This window comes from Tamandua tetradactyla, chromosome 5, assembly GCF_023851605.1.
Source record: "Tamandua tetradactyla isolate mTamTet1 chromosome 5, mTamTet1.pri, whole genome shotgun sequence".
NCBI classification, from domain to species: Eukaryota; Metazoa; Chordata; class Mammalia; order Pilosa; family Myrmecophagidae; genus Tamandua; species Tamandua tetradactyla.
Window position 1 is genome coordinate 87056291 of NC_135331.1, and position 15813 is coordinate 87072103.

The window sequence follows — 15813 nt, forward strand, 5'->3', positions numbered from 1 at the left end:
AGTCATCCACTTCAGAGAACATGAAGATTTGAGGTGGAGTTATCCAGGAAGGATCTGTGGAAACTCCATCTGTCTTGTTGGATGTAATCTGAACCTACAGCATAGAAAGCCAACAAGAGTGCTGTGGTATCCATATAAATGCAACCACTGCAGTCTGAACTAAAAATCTCAGAAAAGGGATAAAGTGAAGGTAAAATAACTTCAGAGGCAGAACTATGGAATCTGACATCTGAAGTCAAGAGAACAGGGCCAGGAGAGTGGACCTACCCAAGCACTTAGAGAGGGTGAGCTTGTCTGGAAGGCAGCGTATGGACCTTCTACCTGGTTGCAGTGGAAATTTGTGTCGGCTCAAGCCTTGGAAGGGGTGGAGCACATTCTTTGGGAGTTGAGGTGAGCCTGGCTGCCACCAAATGGAGGGTTTGAGGGTGTGCCCTGGAGATGGCAGAGAAACCAGGTGCAGCCCCGATGCTTGGAGAGGGTGGAACAGAGAAAAAAGTGGTCTCCACAATGTCCACCAAGGTTGCATTCAGAGACAGGTGGGCCAGCATAGGCCCCTTGGAAAGGGTGGAATTGCAGCTCTTTTAAGCCTTGAAGGTAAATGACTCTTAGACTTTGAAATCTAATGGAGCTTTCCCTGCAGATTTTTGAAATTGCTTGTGTCCAGTGGTGCCTATCTTCCTTCCAATTTCTCCCTATGGAAATGGGAATGTGTATTCTACGACTGTCCCTCCTTTGTATGTTGGCAACAAATACTGCATTCTGAGTTCTGCAGGTCCAGAGACAGAGGAGAGTTTTTCCTTAGGACAGACCATGCCTGTAGCTGACTTTGATGAGATTTTATACTGTTTCTGACTTTGTATTGCATTTGTATTGTTACTGAAATGGTTTAATGTTTTCTGACATCATGATGAAATGAATGTATTTTGTATATGGGACAAACAGGTCTTTTTTAGGGTCCAGATGGTGGTATGTGCCAACTTAAAAAGATCATGTACCCTAGAAATGCCATGTTTTAATCCTGATCCATCTTGTGGAGGAAGGCTTTTATTTAAATTCCTACCCAGTGCTGTAGGTTGGAAATGTGACTAGATATTTCCATGGAGCTGTGACTCACCCATTTATGAGTATTAACCTTTGATTATAGGGCGTGCTGGTTTGAGAGGATGTATGTCCCCTAGGAAAGCCACGTTTTAATCTAGATCTCATTTCATAAAGGCAGAATAATCCCTACTCAGTACTGTATGTTTGAAACTGTAATCAGATCATCTCCCTAGAGATGTGATTTAATCATAAGTGGTTGTTAAGCTGGATGGGTGACGTCATGTCTCCACCAATTTGGGTGGGTCTTGATAAGTTTCTAGAGTCCTATAAAAGAGGAAACATTTTGGAGAATGAGGGAGAGTCAGAGAGAGCAGGGAATGCTGAGAGCCCACAAGCCAGCGACATTAGGAGATGAAGAAGGAAAACACATCCAGGGGAGCTTCATGAAACCGGAAGTCAGAAGAGAAAGCTAGCAGATGACTGTTGTTCACCTATGCCCTTCCAGGTGAGAAGGAAGCCCTGACTGTGTTCACCATGTGCCTTCTCACTTGAGAGAGAAACCCTGAACTTCATCAGCCTTCCTGAACCAAGGTATCTTTCCTTGGATAGATGCCTTTGATTGGACATTTTTATAAACTTGTTTTAATTGGAACATTTTCTTGACATTAGAACTGTAAACTAGCAACTTATTAAATTCCCCTTTTTAAAAAGCCATTCCATTTCTGGTATATTGCATTCTGGCAGTTAGCAATCTAGAACATAGGGAGATAAGGAAAATGCCCCCAGGGAAGCTTCATGAAACAAGAAGCCTGGAGAGAAAGCAGATGTAGCCATGTTTGCCATGTGCCTTTCCGGTTGAGAGAAAAACCCTGAAAGTTATTGGCTTTCTTGAACCAAGGTATCTTTCCCTTGGATACCTTAGATTGGACACTCCTATATAGCCTTACTTTAATTTGGACATTTTCACAGCTTTAGAACTATTAACTTGCAACTTAATAAATTTCCCCTTTTAAAAGCTGTTTTGTTTCTGTTATATTGCATTCCAGCAGCTAGCGAACTAGAACACCATCTAAAAATGATGCCCAATTTCTTACAGCCAGCAGAACTGAAGTAGGGAAAAGTTAAATGCCTTTTCTGAACCATGGAGATTGTGAAATTACAATAGATTCTGAGTTCTTAGTCTTAGAAGCAAAATAGATGGTCTACTAAACTCTTGTTTGAGCTGTAGAAGCAGATTTCTAGGTCAAGTGAACAGAAGTCTAACTTGAATTACAAACACAGAGAATCATGGCACCTTAATCAGTTTCCAGAATTGAGGCAGTTTTCAGACCAAGAGCCCCTCAAATGAGAGGAGGGCCGGGTTTCCAAAGGGAAGGACCCTTCTACACCGCCCAAAATTTACACTGTTAACCTTCCTCCCAGTCTCCCCCAAGGAGACATGGCCTTTCACCAGGTGACTGTGCACTGGGGAAAAGGAAATAATCAGATATTTCAGAGATTATTAGACACTGGCTCAGAAGTGACACTAATTCCAGGAGACCCAAAACATCACTCTGGTCCACCAGTCAGAGTATTAGCAACTTCTGGAACTCAGGTGATCAATAGAGTTTTAACTCAAGTGCATTACACAGGGGGTCCCTAAACCCATTCTGTGGTCATTTCCCCAGTTCCAGAATGCATAATTGGAATCGACATACTCAGCAACTGGCAGAATCTCCACATTGGTTTTCTGACTCATGGAGTGAGGGCTATTATGGTGGGGAAGGTCAAGTAGAAGCCACTAGAACTGCCTCTACCTGACAAAATAGTGAATCAGAAGCAATACCAAATTCCTGGAGGGATTGCAGAGATTAGTGTCACTCTTAAGGACTTGAAGGATGCAGGGGTGGTGTCTGGAGCCTTTTGAAGGCCCCTATAGGAGAATCACAACAGACACTTAGGATTTTGGAGCAAAGCTTTGCCATCTGCTGCAGATAACTACTCTCCTTTTGGGAAACAACTACTTCTAGGCCTTACTAGAGGCTGTACACTTAACTATGGGCCATCAAGTTACTGTGAGACCTGAGCTGCTTATCATGAGGTGGATGTTCTCTGACCCACCAAGCCATAAAGCTGGGCATGTGCAGCAGCACTCCATCATAAATTGGAAATGGTATACTAAAGACAGGGCTGAAGCAGGTCCTGGAGGCACAAGTAGGTTACATGAAGAAGTGGCCCAAATGTATATGGCCCACACTCCTGTCACATTACCTTCTCTTTCCCACACCAGAGTATGGCCTCTTGGGGAGTTCCTTACAGTCAGTTGACTAAGAAAGAGAAAACTCAGACCTGGTGTCATGGTTAGGGACAGGTGTCAACTTGGCCAAGTTGTGGTACCTGTTTATCTGATTGGGCAAGCGCTGGCCTGTCTGTTGCAATGAGGACATTTCATAGGATTAGGTCATGATCACGTCAGCTACATCCACAGCTGATTCCATTTGTAATCAGCCAAAGGGGAGTGTCTTCTGCAATTAGTGATGCTAAATCCAATCATGGGAAGCCTTTTAAGGAGGACTCAGAGGAGACAGGTTCCATTTCTGCTTTGGCTGGTGAGCCTCTCCTGTGGAGTTCATCCAGGCCATCCATCGGAGTCATCGGCTTCGCAGCCTGCCCTGTGGATTTTGGACTCTGCGTTCCTACGGTCACGTGAGACACTTTCATAAATTTTATATTTGCAAGTGTTCCCTGTTGATTCTGTTTCTCTAGAAACCCTAACTAATACACCTGGTTTACAGATGGTTCTGCATAATATGCAGGGACCAAAATGGAAGCGAACAACTGTAGCACTACAACCCCATTCTGACATGTCCTTGAAAGACAGTGGTGAACCTTGTGTCTGATGCTTCTTTTATCTACCTTATGGACAGATGAGTAAAACATATGGATTAAAAATGAATAAATAATAAAGGGAACAAATGTTAAAATAAATTCAGTAGATTGAAATGTTAGTGATCAACGAAAGGGAGGGGTAAGGAGTATGGTATGTATGAATTTTTTTCTATTTTCTTTTTATTTCTTTTTCAAAATTGATGAAAATGTTCTAAGAAATGATCATGATGGTGAATATACAACTATGGGATGGGAAAAAAAATAAGAAGGGGGGAAAAAAAAGACAGTGGTGAGAGTAGATCTTCCCATTGGGGTGGTACTTCCAGCAGTACACCTGGTTGTTCATTTTGCTTAGAAGAATAATTGTCCAGAATTGCATTTGTATACTGACTCATGGGTTGTTGCTGATGGTTTGGCTAAATGGTCAGGGACTTGGAAGGAGCAGGTTTGGAAACTGATGGAAGGAGGTCTGGGGAAGAGGTGTGTGGATAGACCTTTCTGAGTGGGCAAAGACTTGAAGATATTTGTGTCCCATGTTAATGCTCACCAGAGGGTGACTTCAGGAGAGGAAGGCTTTAATAATCAAGTAGATAAGATGAGCTGTCCTGTTTCCTTAGTTACTCCTGCTATTGCCCAGTGGGCTCATGAACAAATTGGACATGGTGGTAGGTGTTCTAGTTTGCTAGCTGCCGGAAGGCAACACACCAGAAACAGATTGACTTTTAATAATAGGGAATTTATTTCTTTAGTTCTCCGGAAGAAAGGCAGCTAACTTTCAACTGAGGTTCTTTCTTACATGGGAAGGCACAGGGTGATCTCTGCTGGCCTTCTCTCCAGGCCTTGGGGTTCCAACAATTTTCCCCGGGGCAATTTCTTTCTGCATCTCCAAAGGCCTGGGCTGAGGTGTGAGTGCCAAGATGAGGTATGCTGAGCTGCTTGGGCTGTGCTACGTTGAGCTCTCTCATTTAAGCACCAGTCAATTAATTCAAACATCTTTCATTGCAGCAGGCATGGCTCCTAGCCAACTGCAGATGTACTCGACAACAGATGAGGTTCACATGCCATTGGCTCATGTCCACAGCAGTAGAACTAGGCACCTTCACCTAGCCAAGTTGACACCTGAAACTAACTACCACATATCCACCCCTTGTCAACTTGGCACCTACATGCATCCCCTTAAACAATATTAAGGTGCAAAAAATTCTCCTCTGGCTGTGGACCTATGAATCTCAAAACAAGTTGTTCTAGTTTGCTAGCTGCCAGAATGCAATGTACCAGAAACAGAAAGGCTTTTAAAAAGAGGAATTAATGAGTTGTTAGTTTACAGTTCTCAGGCTGAGAAAATGTCCCAATTAAAGCAAGTTTAAAGAAATGTCCAATCAAAGGCATCCATCCAGGGAAACATACCTTGGTTCAGGAAGGCTGATGAAGTTCAGGGTTTCTCTCTCAAATGAGAAGGTACATGGCAAACACAGTCAGGGCTTCTCTCTCAGCTGGAAGGGCACATGGTAAACATGGCATAATCTGCTAGCTTTCTCTCCTGGCTTCTGGTTTCATGAAGCTCCTCAGGAGGTGTTTTCCTACGTCATCTCTAAAGGTCACTGACTTGTGGATTCTCTGCTTCATGGTGCTGCAGCATTCTCTGCTCTCTCCAAATCTCTCATTCTCCAAAATGTTTCTTCTTTTATAAGACTCCAGAAACTTATCAAGACCCACCCAAATGGGTGGAGACATGTCGTTACCTAATCCAGCTTAACCACCACTCTTGATTAAATCACATCTCCAGGGAGATGACTGATTACACTTTCAAACATACAGTATTGAATAGGGATTATTGTGCCTTGATGAAATGGGATTTTGATTAAAACATGTCTTTTTGGGGGGATATACATCATTTCAAACCAGCGCACAAATTATCTGGTGCCAATGTGCAAAGGAGGATATTCACAGGAAACAGGTTTTCATTTCCATAGACAGAAATTGGAAGGAATACAGATATAAAACCTGCAAGGCAAATGCCATTGGATTTTAAAGTCTGAAAGTCATTTATCCTTCAGCTTTAGAAAGTGGCGGCCCCACCCTTTCAAAGGGCCTATGCAGTGGCCCGCCTCTTTCCAAATCAACCTTGGAGGACACTGAGGAGACCACCTTTTTCTTGGCTCCACTCTCCCCAGGTAGCTTGGCCACACCTGGGCTCTCTGCCATTTCCAGGGCACATGCTCAACCCTTCCATGTGGTGGCAGCCAGACTCTCCCCAGTCCCCTAAGGAGTTTGCTGTACCTTCTCCAAGGTCTGAGGCTGCACGACTCTTCCACTGCAATGAGGTGGGAGATGCATCCTCGCCTTTCAGGGTAAACTCACCCTCTCCATGTATATGGGTGGTTCCACTCTCCTGGCTGAGGTGTCTTGGCTTCAGACCTGAGTTTCCACGGTTCTCACTCTACAAACTCCAATTTTTCACTTTTGTGTCCCCCTTTGTCCAGATTGGCTGTGGTTCTGTTTACACCAACAGTTTCTTCAAGCACTCCAGGACTTCTCCACCATTCTCTTCACAGTTCCTCCAAAATATTCCCCTTATCCATCAAAAAAACCCTTCCAATATATCTGGTATTTGCAAACAGCAGCAGCACCCCACTCCTGGTACCAAATCTGTTCTAGTTTGCTAACTGCTGGAATGCAACACACCAGAGACAGATTGGCTTTTAATAAAAGGGAATTTATTTCATCAGTTCTTCAGAAGAAAGGCAGCTAACTTTCAACTGAGCTTATTTCTACATGGGAAAGCACAGGGTGATATCTGCTGGCCTTCTCTCCAGGCCTCTGGATTCCAACAACTTTCCCCAGGGCAATTTCTTTCTGCATGTCCAAAGGCCTGGGCTGGGCTGCAAGTGCTGAGATGAGCTGCTTGGGCTGCGCTATGTTGAGCTCTCTCATTTAAGCACCAGTCAATTAAATCAAACATCATTCATTGCAGCAGGCATGCCTCCTAGCCGACAGCAGATGTAATCAACAATAGATGAGGTTCACATGCCATTGGCTCACGTCCACAGCAGTAGAACTATGCACCTTCACCTAGCCAAGTTGACATCTGAATCTAACTACCACAGTAGGGATGGAGGTTATGAATGGGATCACCAGCATGGACCTTCACCCATTCAGCTGACCTGGCTATGGCCACTGCTGATTGCCCAATCTCCCAGCAACAGAGACACACACTCAGACCCCAATATAGCACCATTCCCCAAGGTGATCAGCCTGCATTCCCTGCACGAAATCTTTCTGCAAAAACTACCATCCATGGACTTACAAAATAGCCTTATCCACCATCATTGTATTCCACACAGCATTGCTTCTGATTAAGGAATCCACTTCACAGAAAATGTAGGTAAGGATGGGCACATGCTCATGGAATTCTCTGGTCTTACCATGTTCCCCATCATACAGTGGTAACTAGGTTCATAGGACAGTGGAATGGTCTTTTGAAGGTCCAATTGCAATACCAACTACCTGGCAATAACTTGCAGGGCTGGGACAGTGTTCTCCAGGAGGTTATGTATGTGCTGAATCAGCATCCACTCTATGGTGCTGTTTCTCCCATGGCCAGAATTCACAGGTCCATGAATCAAGAGGTGGAAGTGGGAGTGGAACCACTCACTATCACCCTTAGTGATCCAATAGGAAAATTTTTACTTCCAGTGTCTGAAACCTTAAGTGCTGCTGATCTACAAGTCTTAGTTCCAAAAGGAGGAGTGCTTACTGCAGGAGACACAACAATGATTCCATCAAACTGGAAATTAAGACTGCCACCTGGCTACTTTGGGCTTCTCATGCCACTGAGTCAACAGGCACAGAAGGGGATTACTGTTATTTCTTGGGTGATTGATCCTGACTATCAAGGGGAAATAGGACCACAACTACAAAATGGAGGTAAAGAAGAGTTTTTCAAATGAAATTCTCCACGTTCATTCACTAATACATTCGCTAATACATAGAATTATGTGATGATGGTGTGAGTTATTGATTACATAACAAGAATGGAATGATCATGTGTTCTAGTTTGCTAGCTGCCAGAATGCAATATACCAGAAATGGAATGGCTTTTAAAAGGGGGAATTTAATCAGTTGCTAGTTTACAGTTCCAAGGCTGAGAAGATGTCCCAATTAAAACAAGTCCATAGACATGTCCAATTTAAGACATCCAGGGAACAAGACGTTCAACGTTTCTCTCTCAGCTGGAAGGGCACATGGCGAACATGGCAGCGTCTGCTGGCTTTCACATGGCTCTACCGAAAAGGGACTCTCTCCAAAATGTTTCCTCTTTGAAAGGATTCCAACAAGCAACTGCACATACCTCCATGGAAATCATCTAATCAAAAGTTACCACCCACAATTGGGTGGGTCACATCTTCACAGAAACAATGAAAATGCTCCCACCCAGCAATATTAAACAAGGATCAAAGGGCATGGCTTTTCTGGGGTCCACCACAGATTCAGACCAGCACATCATGTGATAAGAGTGTTTGTATTTGTATATGGTTATGTATCATAAAAAATTAAATTAAATTAAATTTAAAAAGAAGAGTTTTGCTGGAATACAGGAGATACCCTAGGGTATCTCTTAGTGCTACCATGCCCTGTGATTAAAGTCAAAGATAAATTACAACAACCCAATCCAGCAAAAACTACATATATCCCAGAAACTTCAGGAATGAAAGTCAGGGTCACCCTGCCCAGCAAGAACCATGATCAGCTAGCTGCAGTGCTTGCTGATGGTAAAGGGAACTTGGAATGGTTAGTAGAAGAAGGTAGTGATAAATAGAAACTATGACCACATGACCAGTTACAGAACTGAGGACAATGATTGCAAAAATATTTCCTCCAGTTTTGTTATGAGTATGTTTGCATTTGTAATAAGGAAAACCTTGTTTTCATCCTATCATATGAATAATTTGTATTGTTCCTGTTATAGTATTTAAGTCATAGAATATAAAGTATAAGAGTGAATGCTATCTAAGAACTTCCACCCTATTCTAGAGACGAGTAGTGCATTTCCAGTTGTATGCAGGACAGTTGAGCATTGTTACTCAAAATCTATGTCTGTTACTATGTTTTATTTGGAAATTAATTGTATTTCAAGGTGATGTATACAGTTGCCAAGTTCACAAGGGTTGGACTGTGATATTTAAGTTCTGGTGTCAACTTAGCCAAAAAGTTATGCCCAGTTGTCTGGTCAGAGAAGCACTGGCCTGATCATTGCTGCAGGGATATTTCAGGCTGGTTGATTAAATCGTCAATCCATTGATGACATCCGTGGCTGATTACATCTGAAATCAACTAAGGCTTTCTCCCACAATGAGATAATTCAAGGCTTTTAAGGAAAAAGACTCTTTCACTGCTTCTTCAGCCCATAAATCTCTCCTGTGGAGTGCCTCCAGACCCTTCATCTGTGCTGCTGTTGCTTCCTGTTTGAACGGAGCTCGAAGGATATTAAGGAATGATGAGAAAGAAAGGAAGAAGGAGAGAAAGAAAGACACAGATGGGCTCAGGGGGTCTGAAACTTGAGTTTACTTCAGACAGACTTCAGACAATTTTATTCTTAACCAGATCCTGGTTATATACCACAGGATGACAATAGGCATGCATGCATTTCCTCAGGGAACAAAGTTCTTATCTTTCAGTGTTCTTCCTTCATACTTAAAATAACCATTTGGGGTAAACAAACATTCTCTTCCTCCTAGACTGTCTTACATAAATCAGATAACATAAAGCAGCTTACTGCCGCCACCACCCTAATGCCATCTACTCCCAAGTAGTTCCGCAGGTCTTATGTTAATCCTATCTCCTACATTTCCCCCTTTTTATTTTATAAGTCGAGGTGACCGCGCCTGTCTTAGGTTGCCCTTAGGCTCTGAAGGGTCTTACCCGTCATTGGCTGCCAGTCAAGCTCTCTGACTTTGATTCAGGAGGGAGCCAAGAGTTTTCACAAGAATCACATTGTAAGGGTGGTTATAAGCAGAGGTGACTGCGCCTGTCTTAGGTTGCCCTTAGGCTCTGAAGGGTCTTACCCATCATTGGCTGCCAGTTAAGCTCTCTGACTTTGATTATCTGTTGTTAAACACAGCTGAGGAGGAAGCGAAGTATAAACAGCCCCAAACCTAAGATTATTTAGCTCTTTAGGGGTAAGTGATTGTGTAATATCACCTCCCTAGGCTACATGTAAATTATTCTGAGATAATTCTAATACCCCTTTTTTGTAATTCTAAGATATCAGGACTTAGATCTGAAAGCCTTAAAAGATGCCTTTTCCCTTTTCCCATTCAATTTCAGACAGGCCATATGTTAAAAGAGGGTAATACAAAAATTGCTCTCATTCCTTTTACACTTTAAACTTTGTAAAAAAATTTAAATTATATATTTGATCTCCAATATGAACCAATATCATTTCTATATCATTTAGTCTATTATTAATTTGCTCATCAATGAGATTGTCTATGCCACAGTTCACTGGTGTTTTTCTAACAATGCTGCATCTGTATAGTTTGTTGCAATGCAGTTCCAGTGGCTGCAGCCACTGTGATGCTTCCAATGATTCCAATGGCAGCTGCAATAATGAGTTCAATTAGTCTCTTAGTCCTTTTTAGATATGCTTTTGCCAAATGGATCAGGACTTGTGTTTCTGGAGAGGATTGCCAGGATATTGACATCTGCACCAGCAGCCAAATGCCTCTTCTTCTCCTTACTGCTAAAATCATCTCATTTTTCTGCAATATAAATGCTTGGAGACAAGTGAATAGAGAATAATTCTTATAATTAAAAGTTTGATTTTCTGTATGTGTATAGTGTTTATGGTGACTATTTAGACAGAAGTTATAGTTACTAGAATATGCTGTAAAGATTGGTCCCAGTCCTAAGAAAAATTTCCCATAAATTTCTCTGACTAATGTATTTATCATCCCAAATTTTGGCACAAATCATCCTCTATGTAATAACTCTGGTTTAACTTGCCTATCCATATAGTCTCAGTTATCTTCAACCCCACAGGGGAATCTTACAATTCCATAGAAATCATTAATTATGATAACTGCTCAATCCATATGACATAACTGCCATCCATTCCAACTTTCTTTCCCATCTAACAGGTAAGTATCCTCTGTTTCCATACAGTTATGCATACAGGTCTTTCTAAAAATGGAAGAATTAAATTCGACACCAGTTTTCTTCTTACTGGACCTGGGAATCCTAAACTTGTATTCAGATTATTTTGGTAAAGTTGGATTGGCCCATGTTAGGGCTCACAGATAAACCCAATAAGTATAAATATGTCCCTGTCCTTTAGCAATCAAAATTGTATGTCCTATAGTATACATTACCCATTTAGTTATTTTTTGTCCAGGTCGATATGTCTGGGTTTTATTCTCTTCGAGGGAATCCAAACTGAAGTTCTGTCATCTGCAATGACAAGAGCAAAACCCCTACCCCCACACCTTTACCATTCTTGGTTTCCATAAATCATCTTTAACATCTTTCCAATAGATTGGCTGCAGCTGCAGTTCTGTTTGGGATATATCATTTTTCTTTTCCAAATTGCTAAAATGTTGTTCTGCTGGAGTCTGTGATGAATTATCATAAATGTTTAAAAAATTTAGAGTAAACAATGCCTTTGCTAATTGATCTTTAGGAGTACTTATTTTCATAACATCATCCTCCTGATCATCATCTCCCCCTTTTTGTTTTAAAAGCATAGACTTTAGCATCCGGTTTGCTCATTCAATAATTCCTTGCCCTGAGGGATTGTGTGGAATTCCTGTAATATGAGTAATATTAAAAGTAGTACAAAATTTATGAAATTGTTTTCCTGTATAAGCAGGACCATTATCCATTTAATAGATTGGGGGCACTCCATAACAGCAAAAGCATTAAGTAAATGTGATTTAACATGGCAGAAATGCTCTCCAGATCGTGTGGTAGCCCAGATGAAATGAGAACAAGTGTCTATGATAACATGTACATATTGCATTTTACCAAAATGTGAAATGTGAGTAACATCCATTTGCCATAATTCATTTGCTTTTTGACCTCAAGGATTAACCCCTGATGCAAATGGGAGTGCATTCAAAGTTCCACAGGTTGGACAAGTCCTGACAATGTTCTGAGCTTGCTGTTTAGATAAAGATGGAACTTTCTTTCCCAGCCCTTTGCTATTGATGTCAATTTGTGAAGTGTTGTGGGATCTTGAATTAAACTCACAAGACTATCTGTTTGCTGATTTTGTAATGACAAAGGACTCTGAAGATTGGTATGAGCTCTTATATGCATGATAAAAAGAGGATTAGTTTGACTTCTGACTAATGTTTGTAAATGTAAAAACATTCAGGAGAGTTCATCTCTTTCAAACAAAGAAGCTGTCTCAATGTGAGTAACTTTTTGGCAAACGTATTTAAAATCAGAAACAATATTAAGAGATTGTGGAAAACTTTGCAATACTTGAATTACAGCTGCTAATTCAGTATGCTGGGATGAGGTATAAGGCATTTTCTAACTTGTTTTCCACTGGGGTGACATATTCCCATTAATATTATTATCAGTAAAGACAGTAATAGCTAGCGGGGAAGCTAGAACTATTTTAGGCAAAATCCATTGCGTTCATTTGTAAAAATTGTAAAAGTTTTGATATAGCAAATGATTATTCATTTGTTCTTTTAAATTATTTAATGCTATTTGCCAAGAGGTATTGAAAATATATATACTTTGAACCTCTTCCTTTGTGAGACCACACACTATGTGATTAGGATTATGACTTCTTAATTGATAATACTTTGGTGACTTTTGGCTATTAAAGAAATAATCTTTTGCAAATATGTATTTAAACATTTTTGTCAATTGCTTGGTAAAAAAATCCATTTTAAAACACCATCTTGCTAAAATAGGCCTGTGGGAGATTGAAAGGTAAAGAAAATAATAAAAACAGGCTTTTTTAGATCTATTTGAACAAGCTGTCCTTTTTTAATGCATTGTTCAATTAATTGTAACTCTCTTTCAGCTGCAGCTGTTAACTGCCTTTGCTTAATAAATTGGAATCTCCTTGTAAAATATCAAACAAGTTTTGTAACATATAATTAGGAATCCCTAAAGTGGCAGGTAGCAAAAATGAATGCAGAGTGCCAATAGTGACGTGTACCCATAGCAAATGACCAGATTTTTTAAATTGAATTCATTGGATTGATTTAAAAGGAATGCAGGAATGTGGATTCTTTATAATTGGTTGTGCATTTTTGCTAATTTTAAATTTATTGCATGCAGTTTTTATGGTATTTTCTCACAATAGTGGCCAAATTTTGATTTGCTTACATGAACGGGCCCAGTTGGGTCCTCTGGGAACTGGCTAGGGACCAAGAGGAGCTTCCTGGGACCTAGATATCTTTATTAAAGTACACCTCCTTCTGGGGGGATAGCCAGTCCTCCCAGCTAGAATGTACATTTTAATTATTCCTTACCAAGGTCATGTGATAGCAACATCAGTTGCATGTAATGGCAACATCAGGTGAAAAAAAAAGACTCCACAAGTATATTTTTTCCTTGCATTCAACCCTCAAATCTGATCTGCTTCCAATATAAGCCATGGTTATCTTGGGATAAATTTAGCTTATACATATATAGTTTATATAAACACTGGACAAAGCATTAAAGTATTTTGGCTTAAAGGAATTTAGGTATTTAAATGAGTTGAATATTATTTAGTCAATAATAGATTCATTTATAGTAATAGTACTTAGATTAATAGATTAAGCCACCTGGTTTAGGGCAAGAAGCAGTTTTTGCCAGTATGATGATACCCAGGAGAAAATTAGTATTTTTTATACAGATAACAACATGATAAAAGTTAATATAAGTTATTTTGATAAAACACAGACTTTTTGCTTTTTAACTAATTATTTAGAAAAAAAATTTTTTTTTATATCTTTTCATTGGAACAGGCTAAAAGTCCGAGAAAACACTGTCATTTTAGACTCATTAAATCTTTCTTGATTTTAACCATAATTTCTATTTTTACAAACCCTCAGCACTTATTATATTAGTTCAGGCTTTGTCCTATATTTTTCTCACTTAGTAACAGTTATTCATTTTAGGATAAAACTATTTTGTTTTCCTATTAATAAAAATACATCTTTCATATTTTTCATACTTAAATCATTACTTTGAACAAATATTTTACCACATATAATTACCATCAAAATTAAATTTGTTAGAATAATGTTAAATACTTAAAATACTTTAATTAATGTTTCAAATATGCATTAATATCAATATATAGTTTTTAACAAGAATTTTTCATTTTAAAGTTCTTAAAATATATTTCTTTTTAAAATATGAATAGGAGCTAAACTCATGGCCAGTTTCCAAATTGCTCTTTGTAAAAGGAGATGGGGTTACTGTATTAGTTAGGGTTCTCTAGAGAAACAGAATCAACAGGGAACACTTGCAAATATAAAATTTATGAAAGTGTCTCACGTGACCGTAGGAATGCAGAATCCAAAATCCACAGGACAGGCTGCGAAGCCGATGACTCCAATGGATGGCCTGGATGAACTCCACAGGAGAGGCTCACCAGCCAAAGCAGGAATGGCACCTGTCTCCTCTGAGTCCTCCTTAAAAGGCTTCCCATGATTGGATTTAGCATCACTAATTGCAGAAGACACTCCCCTTTGGCTGATTACAAATGGAATCAGCTGTGGATGTAGCTGACGTGATCATGACCTAATCCTATGAAATGTCCTCATTGCAACAGACAGGCCAGCACTTGCCCAATCAGATAAACAGGTACCACAACTTGGCCAAGTTGACACCTGTCCCTAACCATGATAGTCCACCCCTTGTCAACTTGGCATATATATATATATCACCTTAGACCATACTTAATTTCCAAATGAAAACAAATAAGCACACATTTTTTCTTTTACCTGACAATACTCAACTGTCCTGCATATAACTGGAAACACATTAAATCTCTCCAGAATAGCGTGCAAATCCTTGGGCAACATTCATTCTTAAACTTGATATCTTACAACTTAAATAGCATAACACAAACAAAACAGCATTACAGTCCTCGTTTCTGTAACTGATCACGTGGTCGAAGTTCATATTTATCACTACCTTCTTCCACTACCCATTCCATGTTCCCTTTCCCCTCAGCAACCACTTCAGCTGGCCGTGGTTCTTTGCCTGGTGGGGTGACCCAAACCTTCATTCCTGAAGTCTCAGAGCCATTAGTGGTCCTGCCTGGATTGTGTTGTTGCAGTTTTCCATTGATTTTAATCACAGGGCATGGTAGTACTAATAGACGCCCCAGGGGATCTCCTATATTCCAAGAAAATTCTTCTTTACCTCCATTATGTAGTTGCAGTCCTACTTCCTTCTGATAGTCAGGGTCAATTACCCCAGACAATAATGTAATCCCCTTCTTGGTGTGTTGATCCAGAGGCATAAGTAGCCCAAAGTGGTCAGGTGGCAATCTTAACTTCCAGTTCAGTGGTATCATTGTTGTTTCTCCTGGAGAAAGCACACCCCGTTTTGGAACTAAAACCTGTAGACCAGCAGAACTCAGGGTAGCAGGGACAGGAAGCAAAAATTTTCCTAGTGGATCACTAGGAGTAATAGTGAGTGGCACCACACCCATTTCCATCCCTTGGTTCCTGGACCCACGGATCCTGGCTATGGGAGAAACAGCACCATACAGCGGATGCTGATTCAGAGCATACACAGCTTCCTGGAGAACATTACCCCAGCCTTTCAAGTTTTTGCCACCTAGTTGGCACCGTAATTGAGTTTTCAAAAGGCCATTCCACCGTTCTATCAATCCAGCAGCTTCTGGATGATGGGGAACATGGTAAGACCAGAGAATTCCAT